We start from the raw sequence: 6,000 nt of genomic DNA, 5'->3' as shown, positions 1-6,000 counted from the left end.
GTTGAGTTCTTGTTGTTGTTAATTTATAGTTGAACCTTTATTTTAAACAAGTGTAGGTTAAATTAATAAGCGTCGTTTCGAGTAAGATTATCTTATTTGGAAGACTTAATGGAAGGAAAATCAAGAGTTACTGTTTTCTTCGGCTTTTTTCCATTTTCCCGACATTTGAATTTCAAGTTTGACAGAATTATTTAGCGATGTCATAATGCAATGGAATTTTGCATAGTAAAGGAACGAACTATTGCGAACAGATTGTTTTTCATACTTAATGTATGGAGTTCGAGTCCCGGTATGTCCTTGTTCTTTTAAGAGTAATGAACGTAGTGAAGACTCTTAGGTCTTGCTGATTTTTTTTGTTTTTTTTCCAGGAAAAAGTCTTAAAATGCTCTAACAAGTACATATTGATGCATTTATGAATGCACTTAGGTATATATGCACTTTTTGAGATCAATTGAAATTCATCTGCTGAAAGTGACGTAAAAAACACTCTCCAAATATGAACGTGGAAAAGTAGTTTCGAAAGTGGAATTTAATTTTTAGATTTCCAGTTTAATAAAAACTTTAAGTGTTGATCCAGTTTTCACAAATTGGGTTAGTGTTATCAAAAAAGCGCCGGTCATAAATCGTTCTTGAATTTCAAAGAGCTTAAAGGGCATCTATTTTTTTTCTTTGAAAACCGAAAGTTGAGATTTTTTCAGCAAAGTCAGTGTGTTATTTTTGTTAACTTGCGTTCATGACTCTTTTTCAATCTTCGTTTCAATTAGCTATGTTTTAGTATGTATGAAGTTGAAATTTTTTCCGTTTGTTTGTGTCTGCTCAAGCTTTGTCGGCTTAGGTGCCACATCGTGTTATTTCTTGCGCTGTAAGTAATTATCATGTTGGTTACAATTGCTGTTCTTTATAGTTTTAGAGAGTTTTTAAAGTTTATAAAAAAAATTCGGCTTGATTTGTTTCGACTCAAAGATTGTCGGATTAGTTTAGACTTCGAAAGTTTGCTTACTTTGCTTTGTTAAAGTTCAATTGTTTTGCTTGGCATGTTTAGCCAGAGTTCCTGCATGATAAAAACAGACATTTTGAAAATGTATGAAATTGGGTTTTTAATTTTTTTCTGAGACGCTTTGGAAAATGTGTTCAGTTTTTGCTTAAATTTTAGTTTTTCTCAAAAAAACTACCCAAACACCTTGCCGATTTTCAAAAACGGGTATCTTTAGGAAAGATCGCCTGCTCCCTTGTGTTCCTGCATGCACGCCTAGTCTTTTTCTACCCCATTGTCTACAGCCTTCGAAAAAGTCTGAGGGGGAATTTTTGGCCAACGTTTTTTTTGGTTTTTTGAGAAGTTATAAATGTGTTCAGTGTTTGCATAAATTTTAGTTTCTCTCAAAAAAAAACTACCCAACTATCCTGCCAATTTTCAAAATTGGATATCTTAAGGAAAGATCGCCTACTCCCCTGTGTTCCTGTATACATGCGTAGTCTTTTATTTTACCCCATTGTCTACAGCCTTCGAAAAAGTCTGTGGGGGAATAGTTGGCCAAAATTTTTTTTGGTTTGTTTTTTTTTTCACAAACCACCATCCCAATTTTGTAATTTTAGACTCAACCTAAATAACGGGTTGTGGAAAGCTCCCATGCATAATCGACTCTGCCTATTTTTACACAGAGTTATGGCCCTCGGAAAAGTTTTTTTTTAGTTTTCTGAAACTGTTTGTTTTTTCCCGAAAATTAACCTCGCAAATCTAATTTTTGAGTTCATACGAAATAACATGCTGAGTGAATTTCTGCTTCATAATCGATTGCTCTCAATTTTTAACTCATAATGTTGTGCACTCGGAAAAGACGATTTTTTTTTCTGTTTTGAAATTATTTTACCTTTCTCGAAAACTACCCTCGGAAAGTTGAGTTTTTGGGTTCAATCGAATCAACAGGTTTTGTGAATATCTCGCGCATAAGCGGCTATGCCTGAGTTTTCTTAAACAAAAAGCCATGGTTCTCAGAAAAGTCACATTTATGATTTGTTGACCGTTTTATCGGAAACTTTTAACTTTCCTCGATAACTATCCTGTAATATTAATATCAAGCGTGTAATCTAACAACAGATTTTTAAAAACCTTAACTGCACACGCAACCACTCCCAATTTTTTTAGAAATAAATAATGGCCTTCCAAAATGTCAAAGTTTTGAAACTCTGACAGTTTTTTGGAAACTTTGGTTTTTCTCGAAAACTACCCTGCCAATTCTTAGATTTTTTCATCCGAGAAACCCGATTTTTGGAATCTTATCTGCCCAAAGCGGCCACTACATACGTTTTGCAGAAAGAAATTTTGGATTTCGGATAATCGCGTTTTTTTTTTACTTCTGATTGTTTTTTTTAATACTGTATCAAATCTGAGATGAAGAGGTCAATCGAAAGAACTGGTTAGGAGAATTTTTCCTGCAGAAGCGGCGTCGCATGATTTTTTGGTAAAAAATATGTTCTCGGGAAAAATCCAAACTTATGTTAGTAGAGAAACAACTAAGGGTTTGGCAAAATCCAACTTCTGAAATTTAGAATTTAACTATTTCAGCCTGCATCAGTTTACCAAATTTAAAAATTATCAATCAGGCACTTTAAGCTTTAGCTGGGTCCCCAGCTTGTTTAACGAGACATTCAACAATTTTGTAAAGTTAGTTTTTTCAACGTCTTTTACTTCGATTTCTTAAGTTTTTTTTTGCTTGAATTGTTTCTCAAGTTCCGTTTCGCCTCTGTGGCACTTTTGCGAGAACAATTATCTTGTAATCAGTAACTAAACTTTTCCCCTAAACAATTTTTCTTACAAATTTTACTTGCTTTATTAGTATACTAGCCAGCTTAAGCGAGAGTAGTGTTATACTACGACTATTCTTTTTTCTTTCAATCTAAGTCCCAAATATTGGTACCACTTTTGGGATCTTAACGGCTTTTTGATAGCATGTGATTTTACATTCGATTAGAATTAAGTTAACATAGTTGATGCTTGTTTCGTTTATCGATTGAACCGAAAAGTTGTTTTTTCAATCAACAGTACAATAATAAAAATTCGATTTCAGAAATTTTCCAACTCAATAGATCCCGCAATTTTTTTGAAATGCATAATCTATCCATTATATATTTAAATACGGGCTCACACTATCTCGCCATGTTTAAGCTTTTTCAACGTATTATTTTTTCTTCGTTTAACGAAGGAAGTTTTTCATGTTTAAGCTATATCATATATTGCAATGGTTAAGAATTTTTTTTAGATTTCCAGTTTGAATTCAGTGTTTTTTTCCAAGTGTAATGTAAGCACCGAATAGTGGGATGTTTTCTGGGCTTCCCCAGGAGTTGCGGTTTTTGCCTCCAATAATGAATGCCCAAATCCTTTTTAGTTTACGAGATATGACGTGTTTTATGATTTTTTTTTTAATTTTTCAGAAAACTTAGGATTTGAAAAACTTCCCAATCTTGTATTTGTGTACTGTGAGAGTACTCTCTGGAGTTTTAACGTGCAAATCTTGCTTCCAACTGCGACTGCTGAAATGCTCTTAGTTTTCAAGATATGACCTTTGTTGCCTTTTTGAAATTGTTCAAAGAGAAATCCAAAATTTCACAAAAATCGAAGTTCTTATTTCTATAGTGAGGCTCGGTCTGGGTACTCCCTGGAGTTTGAATTTTGCCTCCAAATATGACTGCTCAAATCCTGGTACTTAGTTTTTGTTCTGGAATGTTTTTAAAATTTGAATTCCTAACCCTGTGGTTGGGGGTTGTCAGAGCACTCTCAGGGGTTGCGCCTCTAAATGTGACTCCTCGAGTTATTTTTAGTTTTCGAGATATGACGTTTTATGGTTTTTTCAAAAAGTTTTTTTAGAAAAGTTAAATTTGAAGTTGGGTACGGTGAGAGTAATCTCAGGAGATGCAAATCTTGCGTCGAAATGCGACTACTCGACCGCTTTTACTTTCCGAAATGTGACTGTTTTTTATGTCATTTTAAAATTTTTCGAAAAACTTCAAAAAAAAATTCAGATTACCAACCCTGTTTTTGGGTGCTATCAAAGTACACTCAAAGGATGCTTATCTTGTTTCCAATATATGGGTTTTTTGTGAGCTTTCAAAAATTCGAAGCACCGGAGGTGCGTTACACGCTAGTTAATTTTAATAATTCTATCTATCTATACTATATTTAAATGCGAGTGACAGCTATCTCCCATGCTCAAACATATAAATTTAGCATGTTTAACGAAAGAATTTTTTCATTGTTGAGCTATATCATATATTGCAATGCTTAATAAAATTCTTCAATTCGTTTTCCGCAAGGTTAATTTTTCAGTAATTTTTTTTCGATGCCAAATTGTCTGTATACCTGCTTTTTTTAAAATTATTTTGATTATGACTGTCTACCCGTCTCCTAATTTTTTAATTTTCATCTTTTATCTATAATTATACATTTAAATGCGGGCTTCTCTATCTCGCTATGTTTAAAGCTTTTTGCATGTTTAACAACAAAAAGAATTTTTTCACGCTTAAGCAATATCGTATATTGCAATGGTTAAGGTTTTTTTGTCGAATTTCCAGTTTAAATTCAGTGTTTATTTCATCAAGTTGAAATTAGCAACCCAATAGTGGGATGTTGTCTGAGTTTTCCCAGGTTTTGAGATTCTGGCCTCCATATATGAATAACCAAATCATTTGAATTTACGAGATAGGCATTTTTCGAGATTTTTCAAAAATTTCTAGAAAATTTAATTTTAAAAAGTTTCTCAATTTTTGAAATTCTCACCCTGTAGTTGGATATTGTGAGGGTACTCTCAGGGGTTGCAAATCTTGCCTCTGATTATGGCTGCTTAACTTCTTGTAGTTTTCGAGATATGGTGCTTTTTTCGGATTTTTTTAAAAATTTTTCAGAAAACTAAGATATAAAAAAATTCGCAAAATTTGATATGCTGATCTCTGTAGTTGCAATTTTGCCTCCAAATATGACTGCTCAAATACGTGTTGTTTTTGAGATATTACGTTTTCTATTATTTTCTTCGAAGTTTTCAAAAAAACATGTTAAAAAGTTCCAAAACTTTGAAACTCTCTTAATCCTGTTATTCGAATCTCTGAGGGCACTCTATGTGGGTGTTGGGAATGTTGCCTCTGAATTTTTGTAGCTTTCGACATGACGTTTTTGAGGATTTTGTCAAATTTTTTCAGAGAACTTAGATATAAAAAATTTCACAAAACTTGAAATTACCATCTCTGAGGTGAGGGTCAGTCAGGGTACTCTCAGGAGTAGCGAATTCGGCCTCCTAATATAACTGCTCAAAACCTTGTAGTTTTCCAGATAAGACGTTTTTTGTGATTTTTTCAAAAAAAATTTCATGAAAATTTAAATAATTTTTTTTCGAAGTTTGAAATTCCTAGCCTGTAGTTTGGGGCTGTCAGAGTATTTTTGGGGATTGGAAATTGAGCCTCCAATTAAGAATGACTTAATTTTTTTTAGCTTAAGAGTTATGACGATTTTTGTGGTTATTTTATGGAAATTTTCAGAAAACTCATTACAAAATAATTCAGTAAAGTGAAATTCCCAGGCCTGTAGATGTGTGCTGTCAGAGTACTTTCAAAGATTGCGAATATTGCCATCAAGTAAGACTGATAAAATCTTAGTAGTTTTCGAGATGTGAAATTTTACTGGTTTTAAAAAAAAATACCTTTTTTAGAAAACTTCAGGTGAAGCTTCTCAAAATTAGAATTTCCCAACGTTGTAGTTGGGTACGGTAAGAGTATTCTCAGGAGTTACAAATCTTGCGTCCAAATGCGACTGCTCAATTGCTTTTAGTTTCCCAGATGAGATGTTTCAGTTCATATTAAATTTTTCGAAGAACTTTTATAAAAAATTTTGGTTCTTCAAAATTTGTATAAAAAAACTTGAATGAAAAGTTTGTTCGGTTTATTATGAGTACCGGAGGCTTTATGCTTTCATATGCAAAGTTAGTGTGGATGCCTGTTTGTTATACTCCAAATTAT

This window comes from Symsagittifera roscoffensis, chromosome 1 (genome assembly GCF_963678635.1).
Source record: "Symsagittifera roscoffensis chromosome 1, txSymRosc1.1, whole genome shotgun sequence".
NCBI lineage: Eukaryota > Metazoa > Xenacoelomorpha > Acoela > Convolutidae > Symsagittifera > Symsagittifera roscoffensis.
The sequence above is the reverse complement of the archived record's forward strand: the minus strand, read 5'-3'. Positions refer to the sequence as shown.